Raw genomic sequence first — 14,733 nt, forward strand, 5'->3', positions numbered from 1 at the left:
GTAATAATGGCAAAGCCATAGCTGTCATAAATTAGCCAATCCCACCCCCATGTCCCTCAAGGTGACTTTACTGATGATGTGCCCAATAATATGAGAATGCATTTAACCACTTTCCTTGCATCTGACTTCGACCTTATCACAAATCCAAATGGCCTTGTTTAACTACCCTGGCCTTTCAGCATTTCCCTGAACAAAGATAATTAAGGAGATGTACTGCCCCCTACTATCACAGGAATTGAAAGACAAATAAACTTTTAAGAGCACAGTCAGGTGTCTTACACAGTAATGTACTACATTTAAGCAGGGGGGCAAAATTAATGAAATAATGGTTAAATAATTGCAAAAGGTTAACTATGTTAACTCTGACACATAAGGCAATTTTGCTTTAGTTAAAAAGAAAGAGCATTAGAAGTAAAATGCTCCAGAGAACATTTTACATCTCTTTGGGCCATCCCCTCCTCCCTTAAAAAAGAATTTATGACTGAAAGGGGAAATGCCCTGCAAAAATGACTATAAATAACTATTCAAGATTTCTGCAGATTTGGGGCATAGAGACTGCCAATAAATAATAGATAAGCATTTTTTATGTCTGAGATAAAAATGGACTAATTAGCAACATATTTATCATACTGATTAGTGAGTACTTTGCTTCCCAAACTAGTTAACAGAAAAGGGAACCTTGGGGTGAGGGTATTACTATAGTGACCAGAGTAAAATTTCATGTATATAAATTACAAGGATGATATGAAGTTTATTTTATAATATCTGATAGCTACAACAAAGCCAGATATGCTTCCCCTTGGTTTATATTCATCATTGCTTTTTCAACAACCATATCTTATAGCCAAAATTACAATTATGTTTCCATTGCAGAATAAGTTGTTTTATCTATTTTTTTAAAAACTCCTAGGCTGCCATTTGATTCAAAGCATGCCTTCAAAACAGTTTCTAACATTTAGGGGAAAGGGTACATTAGACACACACACCCTCTATGTCCACTGTATTAAACTAAAGTTCAATGATTTATCAGGGCTTTATGAAACGGGGCAACAACTCAGATCATCTTGTGATTAAGTTTATACACAAAGGGATTTGTCATACTATTTTTAACTGATTTACAACTTTTATCAAACATTATTAGAGAAAATGCAACCAAAACCCCCACTTAAAGTGTCTAATAAAATCCTCCCAACACAAATAAAATAACAAATATATATACAATGATATAAAAAGCAGAAAAACAATAAAAATGACTTGCCAGTACATATTAATCAATAACAGCTTATTTTACATCACCATCTCTCATGTTTATGAGTTAACTTTTGACTTAAAATTTGTCAGTAATAATATAGATTCCTTGATATATTGTCCAATTTCATTACCTTCTTGTACTGTAGTTCCCTAGTCCATAACAAGTTTTAGAGTATCTGTGTTTTCAAGCTCAGGAATGCTTCAAAGCACTTTTGCTTTGACGTTAGGCCTGCTGTTCCCAGTTTTGTCTGCAAGACAGTCGAATGCCAAAGACCATCAAATCTCTGGATTGTTTATTTATTTCTAAAAATGCATATGACCTGCTAGAACTAGTTTCCCAACTGGAGGGTTCTTTTAAATCTTTAAATTTGCTTATTCTAAAAATATTCCATAATTTAAAACTGGGAGAAAGACAGTCATTTACAGTTGGGCTACTTAAAATGTACAGCTACAAATCTTTAAGCTTATTTAGCTCATTACTCTCTTTTAACATTCCTTAAATTAGCAAAACATTGATCTTCCACTAACATTCCTCTACTGAAAATCTTGTCATCAACTATTTTCCCTTATCCTAAACACTTGGAGATAATTACTTGGAAATAAACACACTTAAAATCTGCAAGGACTTTACCCCTTCATACATTTAAGACTGAGGCAGAATTCTTATGGTCAAAAATAATTTGACTTCTGTTTCAGCCTTCAATAAATGAATTGTAACTATATACAGCTGTAGACTCAATGGGGGAGGTTATGAAACTAGAGTTTAAAACAAAAGTGACGGTCACCTCACATGATCCTACTAAGGGGTTCCAAGCTTTATTGTCACTGGACACTAACAGAAACTTGGGTATGGACTGCTGTTGGCGTAATGACTCCAGATAATAATACCTGTAAAATAAAATATATAACATAGTATATTTGTAAAATATATATCATTGTTGGCCACACGTGCTGGTGAAACCATATGCAGGCTTTCAAGTTACACAGCACAAAATATAGAGCATCTACAAATACCTTAAGAGAAACACAGGAGTTAATACTGCTTTCGGTGAACATATATGCCTATTCTGCAGTACTGCACTTACAACTCTGGAACAGAATGCATTAGCAAAAGTGAGTGGGGAAGACTTCTTTCCAATCATTTAAAACTACCTTTGCAACTTATTAAACCTACAGACAGTTTAATGCATGGGAAGTATCTCAGGGGATAAAAGATTTACTGTTACTTCAAATAGTTATATGTTAATAAGTAATGAATATTTAAAATGTTAATTAATTTTGCTTTTGAATACTGTAAACATTTATAATCCAGCTACTGAATTAGTTCAACTCCATTTCCCACCTTCAAAAAAAAGTGTTTTACATCCATTAATGCAAATGTTTGGAGCACCAGATTTATTGACAAATGAAGATAATCAGCATTTCAAAAGGTAGAACACTTACACTTTCTGCATATCTTTGGAACCGAAAGTGGACATTTGCATATGGTATAGAGTTCACAATAAAAGCTGTTGAGTTCCTTCTATCACATCAATGAGGTTCGCAGAGGTCATAGAAGAACTTTACAGTGGATTTTGGTCATTCATATTAAGACACCACTACAGAGGAAACCTTACAGTGGGAGTGAAAATAAAGTCCCAAAGTTCCTATTCAGAGCAAGTGAACGCAGGCTATCATGTTCTAGAAGGGTTGGTTGAATTTGTTATTCACCATTGTTTGGTTTGCAAAATAGAGTGGAAAAGGAAAATAACTTACAAACAAAATGTGAAGTTCTGAATTCTGATCTTTTAATTATTTGCCAGTGCTGAAAAGAGATCTTTTTTCCATTAATTGTGCAAGTCTTATTAAATCTTTTGAAATACACTTCAGCAAATACAAAAGTACAGCTCTGAATAGGTTCTTTAATTTGGGTCATTTTACATTTCTCACAATAATGATGGGTGCTTAGCAACCCTTCTCTTCTGGATCTTCCAAAGACCTGATTACCTGGAATAAAACATGAAATCTGTCATACAGCATTAATTATCAAGATCTTTGCATTTATACTGCTATTGTTTCACTGGAGAAAATTATTCTACATTCAGTATTACTTTACGCTTATGTGTTCAAAACTACGCTTATGTGTTCAAAACTGCTCTAAAAAAAGAAAACCAAAACTTTCAACACTATAAATCACAAACCCAAAACTAAGCTTACAAGTCTAGACAAGCTGTTCCCCCATCCCAATGAATAATTGGTTATAGAGCTCTGCAGAGTGAATTATTGGAGGGGCAGGGGTTGTGAGCATATCTAGCATGGTACCAATGTTTTTCAATCACCTAAAAAGAACAAATGTATTAACATTAAAATATAAAGGTTTATGAATATCAAAATTGTAGGGGAAAACTCCACCAAAACATTTAGTACTTTTCTATTGTATCAGCTGTGCTTTCTATAGTGAAGCGTATCACTTCTCTGTTTATATATTTTCATATTATTCAAGACATAATGGATTGATAAAAAATGTAGTGATTTCAAAAAGTTTGCAAAAATGGAACTAGATAGGTCACCCAATATTTTCAAGAAGCAATTATATTAACTTGAGGACTAATATGCATATATTCAAACTCATCTTCATTGCAGGCTCTAAAAAGATCAAAAGGTAATACTACCTTATTCCATCAGGCAATCAGTGCAAATGATACGCTATGAATGCTCTACAATGCACATGCTCATTGCTGATATTCTAATCCTTGGCAACTTCTCCCCACATAATTTTAGACCATTTATGTTGCTGATTAATAGGCCTGCAGTGGCAAGGCAGTTCTCACTTTTTAAATCCATTGTTCTCTCTATCTTCCAAATTCCTAAACAGGCCAGGAGCCGAGCTGTCTTTCTCCTGAAGGTTCACAAAGTATCTGCTCCTGTCCTATCAGGGGCCAGCCAACCTTACTGAGCGCATTCTTAAAAGGACTTTTTTATGATGATGTCCAGAAAACAGAAACAAAGTTAACAAAGAGCAGCTGTCCAGGTTTGCTGGGTGAGGTAGACCAGTGCCCTGTCAAAGTTTCCCAGGGGACTCTTCCCCCCCCCCTTTCAAAGTTTCCCAGGAGATCTCCCCCCCTTTTGCATTTAGCCTAAGGTACCAAAGGTCTTAAGAGAGCAAAAGGAATGTTTTGATATTGCTACTTCAAACTTCTTAAAACCTTAATATATTCTTTAACACTAAGAAAAATCACCTAAAATTTATACAATACCGAAAGTATAGACAGTATGACCATATACTGAAATAGACATAAGGGTGGTCCGAATCAGAGGAATTCTACTGTACCTTTTCTTTAATGTTTTTCCAGTAGTACTCAAAGCTACATTAAACAATAAGCAAACAGTGGTCTCTGGATGCTTCACTCAAACATTTAAAGTTGGAGAACAAAAGGTTTACTTTAAATAGGAAAACCTTGGCTTGTAGAACTCCAGACACAAATCTGCTTCCAATTACTGAAAGCATTTCCACTTCACTGGAAAGGGATCAAATCTTCAACTGCACCATCTTTAGGCAATGAATTTGATTATATTAAGGTTTAGGAATACAGGATGACTTTGTGACACAGTCATATATTCTGTATATATCATGCTTCAATTATGAGAAAAGAAGGTATAATTATAAATGGAAACACGCAGGAATGTGTGACTGTTTACAGCAATCCTGATATGCTCTCCCCCCCCCCATTCCATCATAAATGTCAAAGATTAATCTTGAGTTTACAGGCAACATTTAACAATTATTTCTAAATCAATCCAGTCTGCTTTCTGACTGTTAAAGCTACACTACATTTGCGGTTATAAAGTTAGCTCTGCCTTTATGGACTCAGTTTTTTGAAAAGGGGGGGGGGAAACCCAAACCAACCACATCTCCTAGTCCTAACCAACACCATACACGAGGTCTGTTCTCCTCGCGAGCGGCTGAGTCCGAAAGAGAAGTGTTTTAGAGCCGCCGCCGCCGCCGCCCCAAAGCCCGAGGAGGACGCAATCGCCAAAGCCGGGCCCGGCTACGCCAAGCGAGGAGACAAGATGCCCAACGCGCGATGCTCCCGAGCCTGGCCAAGAAAGCAGCGACGGGGGCGGTCGGCCGCCCAGATGGAGGCGAAGCCCGCCAGACCCTCCGAGACCGGGATTGCGCCGGATTTCAAGAGAGCGCCGACTTGCACAATAGCCCCGCTTCGAGCAGAGCCTGCCGGCATCTCTCTCTCTCTCGGAGGCTAGACCCGCGCCTCTCCTCGCTTTCCCTCCGGGGTTGAGGGGGGCGGGGGGGGCCCGAGGAAACCCCCTCGCTCCAAACCCGAAGAGCGTCTCGGCGCCGCTTCAAAGAGCGGCAGAGCCCCCCCCCCGCGGCCAAGAGAGCCGCTCCGGTGCCCTCGGCGGGCCGGGAGGACGGGCTCTTGCTGCCGGCGGGCCTTTGGGAGCGTCACCCACCTTTCCGCGGCGACTCCGCTGCCTGGATGCGACGAGCCGGGCGCTGCGCTTCCAAGTTGCCTCGCTCTGTAATGTATCATGTTACCGAGCCTGGCTTTCTCTTCAGGCACGGCGCGGCAATCAGACATGATAGGCTGAGGCTCCTCCGTTTACACCCCGGCGAGGGAGAGGGGAGGGCGGGCGAGGCGGCGCTTAACCCTTGCCGGCCCGCCGCCGCCGCCCGCCACGCCCGCCCCGCGCCCCGCGCCCCGCGCCGCTCCGGGGCCGTGGCCAAAGCGCTGCTGCCCGCGGGCCCAAATGTCTCGCGCGCGGTCACCGGCCTTGGCACGGGCGCTCTCTCTCTCACACACACACACACACTCTCTCTCTCACACACACACACCGGCAGGCGGGGGCGCGCGCATACGCACGCACAACACGCCCCCCCCCCCCGCTCCTTCCCCGCTCTTGCACGGCTGCTCTGCGAGACGGACGGCTTGCATCCCAACAACCCCGGAGAAGCAGCTTTCCCCACCGGCGGCGCGTCAAGGGTTTTAAGAAATTATTATTACTTGGGATACAAGCGACGTTCGCGGAACAAGGCAGCACACCGCGCGCGTGCAGCGCCCGCAAGCCCTGGGGGGGGGCGGGGGGTCTCTTCTCCGCCGCGCGGGTTTCAGCGCCTCTCAACGGAAGGCTTCTTTCGGAGCGCCTCGGTCCGCGAGCGGCAGGGAAGCAAGCGGAAGCCGGAGCAGCCCGCTCCCTCGTCCTCGAACTCACGCCTGCGAAGGGCTGGCCAGCGCGCCGGGGCGAGGGGTCCCTCTTGCTGTCCGCGCTTTCCCAGCTGGGGAAACCAGAGGCGGCCCGGAGGAGACAAGCGCTCTGTGCCCGTCCCGCATTCGGAGCATCCGCCGCCGTCCCGCAGCGGCTTCCACACCTTTAACTGCTATGAGGAGCCTACAAGTTTTGCATAAGAAAAGAATGCCGAATGAGCCAGGGGAGGAGAAAGGGGACATCCATTCGCCTTCCTGACATACAATGAATTAATGTCACAAAAAAACACCCAGCCTTAGCCCCCCCCCCCCCCATCGTGGTTATCAAAGAGGCATTTCATAGATGCTTGTTATTCGGCCTGACCTATTTGTGATGAGCGGACGGTGATGAGCAATTGGTCCCTCCAGCCCATGATCCAGATAATCTAAATGCAGAGCAACCAGTTTCCCTGAACAACAGCTGCTGAATTTGTTTGGTATGCAATGACCTGTTTGGCACGACAAGATGTGCCCCAATACAGCCGCATCTCCTGTGTAACTGCAGTCGTCCTCCTTGTACCAGTCTGTATCACAGTAATAGCCCTCCTGGAAGAATCCATTCTGTTTTCATACACCTTTCCACGTGCCTCTCAAGACCTCTCTGTTTTCTCTGCCCACCCCCATTATCTATATATACAGTTTCTACACTGTGTGTTGTTGTCTTGAACTGGTGACACCCATCTGTGTTAAATCAATTAATGTTTCTATGGTGTTCTCGGGGAATAAACTGCACGCTACCAGGATAGAGGGCATTAATTTGGGCTGGTTTCCTGCCAGTCCATACAGCTGTCAGTGGTCGGCAGGCTTGCTAGGAGCACAAGAAGCTCTGTGGGGAAAGAGATCAACCTTTGCCCAGAGCATTTCCTACATGAAGGCTGCAGGCCTTTGCCATCTGGACGTGCAAGAAAACTGAGCCAATTTAAATGCATGTGGAATCCACAAACACAGGGGTGTCAGCGGTAAGCATCAGAGAAGGGGATCCATGAAAATCACTTCCCTTTCTGCCTAGGGAAATCTTCCATCCAATCCACTGGAGTTTGGCTCCTTTGCCTTTCTTTAGCCCTGCCTGGTGTGGCATATTTCACATGCATTCCTAGTTTTCCTCACCTTTGGATTTCTACAGAAGATTTTGCTTGGGTCACTGCCTCTGATGCTGGAAAAGACTCCTCTGACTGGCTCCAAACCCTTCCAGTTTACATAATCAGAGGGGTTCAATTCTGGATTACAGGTAGTGCAGACACTTAGAAACCTCTCTTGCTTCAAAGATAGGTGGTTTATAAACTTTTGATCTAAACCTTCTTTAGAGGTACATTCCAGAAATGTGTGGGCTGCTTATGTTTCAATGTGGACATTCAAGTATTTATGGCTCTTACTGCATGCCAGACATTATTGTGGCTGTTTGAGTATATTGTTATTATTATTATTATTATTATCTTTCGATGTATTGCCCGCCACTCCCTTACGGCTCGTGGCGGGTTACAACATTTTAAAAACCCCAATAAAATCCATTAAAATCCCTCAACAACAATTACAATATAACATTATCGGTTAGCAAGCTAACCTGGCAAGATAGGCTAATCAACCTCCCCCTCCTACTACAAGCAGGTGGAGAAGGGATACTGATGGTACTAATCCCCAATCTCAATCCCAGGTCCCGGGTCCCCAGGGGGGGGGGGCATAGATGTTAGCCTATTGATTATTCCCCTCAATAAGAGCTCTCTGATTTCACTATATCTGGTCTTAGTGCTCTTTTCAAACTTGCCGGGAGCCTCATTATTTCGAAGAAGAAAAAAAAATCTCATAGGGATGTGTGAGTGGGTGTGAGAAATCCTTGAAGCCACATGTAAAACCTTTTAGAATACAAATTAGTGGAAAGGAGGTTTCTCCCTCGTGCTCAGACTTCCCTAGAGCAAATCAGGTCTGATCTGGAAAGTAGGTGTAGTTCATACAAACATGTCTAATACATACATGTCTTTGACACGTGGTAAGTAACATGAGAGCCTTTCTTAGACAGATATTCCCATAACTTACCTTCTGAGACTTTTTTGCCACTTCTGAGTACCGTGACATTGCCTGGTTAAAGAATGAAGCGTCTTATTAGTATTGCTCTACTTAGGCAATTTTTATTCCTAACGATTTGTAGAATTGCCTTTGTTGTTTTTGTTGCAATGGCATCATATTAGTGGCTTATAATCATTTTGTGATTAACAAAGACTCCAGGTCTCTACTTCTCCTGTTGCTTCCAGCTTCCAGTTCCCAGCAGATAACAAAAATGCTCATTATTAGCTCCCAACGGTCCCCAAAGACTTTGGTTTAATATTCCGCTAATTCGTACTATTAAATCTCATTTCATTTCTATTACTTTAGTCTGTACGACTATTCAGTTTATCCCATAAACCTTCTCAATTATTATCTGTATTGATGATGCTTCTTCCTAAAAGGGTGATCATCCTCCCAACTAGCAACTTTAATCAACACACTCCTGTTTCTAATGCTAACAAAACCACGGAATACAACTAGTGATGGATATGGATTACAATTTAGATCTGAATTGGCAGGGGGAGGGCCTTTTTAGAACCCTTTTCTTCTGATTCTCCCCCCATGTTTGCATCCCTTTGCAAAAGTGTTTTGTATAGAGAATAGAGAAGAGCGAACACATCTGTCACGCCAGTCCAATTTGGCTGACACTCCCTTGACGCAGCCCAATTGCTTACAGCTATTTGCAGCAGAAAGTTGACCGAGATAGAATCATAGAATCAGAGCACTAGAAGGGGCCATAAAGGCCACCTAGTCCAACCCCCTGCTCAATGCACTTAGTTCAACCCCCTGCTAATAAGTATATGTCCAGCTGCTGCTTGAAGACCTACTGGTGACAGCCAATGCTACTGCTGAACTACTCTGACTGTGAATTCCCCCTTCCCCCCCCCTTGATATCTAGCCGGTCATGTTCTACACACAGTTTAAATCCATTACTCCACTGCTGCCAATAGGAACCTTTCCCTGCCCTCCTCTAAGACCATTTATGCACTGGGGACTTCACTGCCCCAGCCCCCTGTCAGGAGCACAGATCGGGGGTGGATGAGGTGCACCAGGCCAAATGCTCCCCCATGTGGGTGCAGGAAGAGGTGGGGCAACCTGCCATGATTAAAACTCCAGCCTGCAGCCTGGCATGAAACCTTCAGTGCATAAACAGTCTAAGTGATGACCTTTCAAATACTTAAAAGCAGCAATCATGTCCCCTCTCAACCTCCTCTTCTCTATGCTGAACATTCCCAAGTCCCTTAAGCCTTTCCTCATAGGGCTTGGTCCCCAGGCCACAGATCCTGTTGTTTCCCTCTGAACCTCTCAATTTTGTCCACGTTCTTCTTGAAGTGAATCCAAGTTTAAATCCCACTTACCCAAGAAACGCACTCGGCAACCTTTAGGTGCTTAAGACCCTGTTACAAAGCAGAAGGAGTGAGCACTGTAGACCCAAGAGCCAGCAATATGCCCAGTCCTTTTGGTCTGTCAGAGGGTGTTGTATTACTGAAATTTACAAATTTCAATGCAGCTCAGAGCAGTTGTCTTGTTCCCTTTGAATACTATCTTCCCAGTGCTGTGATATTTCAAAAGCAGTTTTGCTGTGGAGATAAGAAAAAGTAGGGTGCCCAGTTCTTGGTATACTAAACTCTTGCAAAGAACCAGCAAGCATGGCTTAACTACCACATAAAAACTTTTCTGACTTAAAAAGCCAAATTGGTTTACATGATTCAAATCAGCCAGCACCCATCAGCCAGCACCCTTTCAACAGCTCACAGGCAAACACAGTTCAGATACTCCAATGTGCAAGTTTATCCAAGGTGAAGCCAACATTTATTGCCTTTTTGTAGGTAGCAGGTAGGGGTTGATCCTAGTGGGCGGGTGGGGTAGGGAAACAAGCTTGATCCTGGGTATATATACCCTGGCCTTGGTAGATCAGTTGTCTCTCTTGTTCCCCACACCACCAAAAAAAGACAAGATGCAGAAGTTGTTTGGAGTTTCTTCATTGTTCATTGTTCCGCTAGGCTCTTATATTAACAAACCCTAAACTAGAAAGATGCAAAATAGTGTGAAAGTCCCTTGTTTTAAATTAACAATTGATAGCTAAAATATTGAAACAGATGTGGTGGTACCTAAAGTATTAATATTATTACATTCTGCAATCAAGAATGCATTTATTTCAATTAAAAAGAAATTATTATTTAAATGTATATGCTTCATTAAAGGGGAGGGGGAAAGCACACAAGCAGTTACAATCTTGGAGGTGAAGATGATCCTTCCCAGAACAATTAAAGCAGAACAGCTTTTTGAAACACGCAATTCTAATTCTTTCCTTTCCATGAAAATGTCTGCACAACTGCAACCTTCATTCTAGAGAAACCTCATTGGCCTCTGCCAAGGTGCTTTAGACCTATATGCTTCTGAGTTTGCAATCTGAATATACTGTCCAAGTATATCTATAGAAAAAGGAAAATTCTTTTACTTAGAGTTCTATCAGTATACTTCCTTTCCCATTCTCTTTCATAAACTTGCCATTTTCTCACATTCCATTCTGCTGGCAGCTGCTGCATGCTAGCTTTTATCTGGCAGAGAACTCCTTCCCTACAGAACTAAGGCCAGGACTGCTTCCATGCTAGAGACTGGCTGTCTAATCTCCATAATACAACACCCTCTGACAGACCAAAAGGACTGGGCATACTGCTGGCTCTTGGGTCTACAGCTCTTACTCCTTCTGCTTGAGAAATGTATTCCATAATCTGAAATTAATGCTTCTGCAGCAAGGAAGGACTTGGTTCCAAATTAAAGAAAATAATAGTTTTATTATGTGTGTGTGTGTGTGTGTGAGTCAGCCTGCTGTGTCTGCACAGAGCTGAATGAAATCCCACCCACAACAAGGTATCTGCACATATCCAGAAGCAATATATGGTTTTGTCTAGTGGTCTGGCAAAGAGAATTGGCTTTCTCAAAGAAACAATATTGCAGTAAATCAACAAGGATTGTTAAAGACCACCAACAAAGCAACTCTCTCAGTAAAACTGAACAAGTTTTTTGAGAATCAAAATATCCACTTTGTTCTTCCTAACGAGAAAGTAGAAGACTCAGTCATCTTTTCCCCTAGCGGAAATGTTTCTATATAATATGGACAGTAAAATATTTTTCCCCACCACACTATCAAAGCTAATTTACAAGAGTGTAAACAAGATGAAAACAGAAATGGGTTTCCTTATGATTCCCATGGAAAATGCTTGACATATTTCTGGCCTCAAGTGTTCTTTCTTCTGATCATTACTGAAACTGCGTCCTGGATCCCTGGATTCAGCTGTTGCCGTCTTTCAAACCAATCTTTTGTCTCTTTGTTACACCAAAGGGGACTGAAAGACCATTAAATCATTTTGGTTACAAGTTTCAGTTCTTTGAACTTTGAGCACCTGCCCACTGTTTTGTATCAGCATTAGTGCCACTTCAGAAACCTACCAGCCTAACTTTTTCTCCATTAGCTCATAAGCAAGAGTATTTGCTTTTGTTATGAAAACGGTATTATGACAAACTAGCAAGAAAGCCCATTGCAACCAGGAATGCAATGGGCGCTAGGACCCAGGGGACACCAGGAGGTGTTTTTTTTTCTGCTGCGTGGAGCTGTGAAAGGCTCCGACAGGGTTTTTTTGTTTTCTGCTGCTTGGAGCTGGGAAAGGCTCCTACAGGGTTTTGTTTTCTGCTGCTTGGATCTGCGAAAGGCTCCTTCCGGGGTTTTTTTTCTGCTGCTTGGATCTGTGAAAGGCTCCTGCAGGGTTTTTTTTTTCTGCTAGCTCTCGTGGGCGTGCCGGCTTGGAGCTCCTACAGGGAGCTGCTGCTTGGAGCTGGGAAAGGCTCCTTCAGGGTTTTGTTTTCTGCTGCTTGGATCTGCGAAAGGCTCCTACAGGGTTTTTTGTTCTGCTGCTTGGATCTGTGAAAGGCTCCTGCAGGGTTTTTTTTTTCTGCTAGCTCTCGTGGGCGTGCCGGCTTGGAGCTCCTACAGGGGTTTTTTTTCCTGCTGCTTGGAGCTGGGAAAGGCTCCTTCAGGGTTTTGTTTTCTGCTGCTTGGATCTGCGAAAGGCTCCTACAGGGTTTTTTTTTCTGCTGCTTGGAGCTGTGAAAGGCTCCTTCCGGGGTTTGTTTTCTGCTGCTTGGAGCTGTGAAAGGCTCCTGCAGGGTTTTTTTTTTCTGCTTGCTCTCGTCGGCGCGGCGGCTTGGAGCTCCTACAGGGGTTTTTTTTTCTGCTGCCTCTCGTCGCGCTAGCGGCGAAAGGCTCCTCCGGGGGTGTTTTTTTTTTTCTGCAGCTTCTCGGCGGCTGGAGTCTTGTGTTGTGTTTGCGGCGGGGGCTTCCTTGGGGCCGGCCTGACGCGGTGAGAGACGCTTCGCGCCTCTCACCACGTCAGGCCGGGAGCAACTGCGAGCCGCGCTGAGCGCGGCTCGCAGTTGCTGGGGCTGGGAATCGGAGGGACCAATCGGCAGGCGCTTCGCGCCTGCCGTTTGGTCCCTCCGGTTGTCTGTCATGAGGAAGGGTCCAATCCGGACCCTTCCTCATCCCGGACACATCCCGCCCCAGAACCCCTTACTGTTTTATTTAGTCCGTGGCGCCCGCGGCGCCACGGGCGGTGTACAGATGTTGAGTTTCCCGATTTCACTTGTATTTTTATTATCATTATTTACATTCCAGACAATGGTCATGTAATACCTTTCCTTGTAACCTGATATGCTCATTATCTAAACCTTAGATGTATCTTTTTTTTTTGTTCTTCTGACTGGATCTTGATTTAACACAGCCTGTTTTTGTAACATCTCTACCCTACCATACATAATGGATGCATCTGATGAAGTAAGATCTGACTCATGAAAGTTTTTGGGAGAATAACTTCTGTCACTTGCATAGATGTCAACAAGCTCTGTAGCTACAGCCAACTTGATGTAATGGTTAAGAGGAGCAGCCTGTAATCTGGACAGCCAGGTTTGAGTCCCCGCTACTCCACATGCAGCCAGCTGGGTGACCTGGGACTAGTCACAGTCCAGTTAGTGCTGTTCTCATAGAGCAGCCCTGTCAGGGCTCTCTCAGCCCCATCTAAGTTACAGGGTGTCTTTTGTGGGGAGAGGAAGGGAAGGAGATTGGGGAGGGAAAAGCAGGGCATAAAAACCAATTCTTCAATGGATATTGCTTTCTCATTGCACCATAGCAGGCATTTTTAGCAAGCTTTTCCTATGCAGACAAAACAATCATGGACAGGAAGGATTATCCAGTAAAATGTGAATGCAGCCCTATTTTCGTTTCGTTTCATTTCTCTTTCTTTCTTTCTTTCTTTCTTTCTTTCTTTCTTTCTTTCTTTCTTTCTTTCTTTCTTTCTTTCTTTCTTTCTTTTTCTTAGACTGGCTTCCTTTTGAAATCTCTATTAATTTCCCTAAACCTTTCTCACTTATTAGCATACCATGCCCATCTGCTAATTCTTCTCCCTTTCTCCCTTTAGAAACCATTCTTCCTTGCTGGAACTCCACAATTTCTTACCCTCTGCACCCTAATAAATCCCTTGGTCACACCTATCTTTCTTCTGCCCCCTCACTTTCAAGCTTCAGAGGAGGCAGCAGAAGACTGACTGATTTAGGACTGCAGTTGACTCCTTTCGTTTTGTATTTATTGGCAGTTCCACTTGGAGATTTTAAATTGTGGTCTGTTAGGTGAATTTATAGTCATTGTTTTAGTTACATTGTAAGTCAGCTGGATTTCCACAAGGTAGAAAGGCAGCTAATAGATGCATTAAATAAACAAATCATACCATTCGTTATCCCTGATCTTTTATAGTGTTATTCAATACAAAGTTACACCATTCTAAGCCCATTGCCTTCAATGGACTTAGAAGGGTGTAAATGTGCCTGGGATTGCACTATTGAATCACCTCCTTCTCAGCTACTCACCTATCCTACATTTACCCATGCTTTTTCCTACCATTATAGAAAGTACATGGCCCCACTTGTTAATATTAGTAAATTCATTATAACAAAACTAGGGCTTCAAAAAAGAAGAAACCCCCCTACCTAAAATAATGGTCCTGTTTGCAGTTACTAAAAACAGAGAGAGAGAGGGGGGGAGGGAGGGAGGGTAAAATGAAACACGGTTTGCTGTTAAATGTGTAATTTATTTCCATTTCCAGGGGAAAGGCTTTGTAACTCTAAGAAATGTATTCCATATTTCACA

General features: G+C 43.1%; 1 protein-coding gene across 28 annotated transcripts in view; it reads right to left on the reverse strand.

Moving 5' to 3' along the window:
* The window catches only part of TENM3 (teneurin transmembrane protein 3), a 1,688,047-nt gene that overhangs the window by 274,838 nt on the left and 1,398,476 nt on the right, over positions 1-14,733 (reverse strand). Inside the window, exon 1 of one of the 28 annotated variants that reach the window (XM_077302353.1) lies at positions 5,704-5,859. The exons of 25 other annotated variants lie outside the window; for them this stretch is intronic. The gene's annotated coding sequence lies outside the window, so the exon portion shown is untranslated. Of the gene's footprint in view, positions 1-1,382; positions 1,500-5,703; positions 5,860-14,733 lie in introns of those variants that run through there. 2 more of the 28 variants (XM_077302357.1, XM_077302354.1) reach the window with 2 other exon arrangements.

The sequence above is a fragment of the Paroedura picta genome, chromosome 10 (genome assembly GCF_049243985.1).
Source record: "Paroedura picta isolate Pp20150507F chromosome 10, Ppicta_v3.0, whole genome shotgun sequence".
Taxonomy (NCBI): domain Eukaryota; kingdom Metazoa; phylum Chordata; class Lepidosauria; order Squamata; family Gekkonidae; genus Paroedura; species Paroedura picta.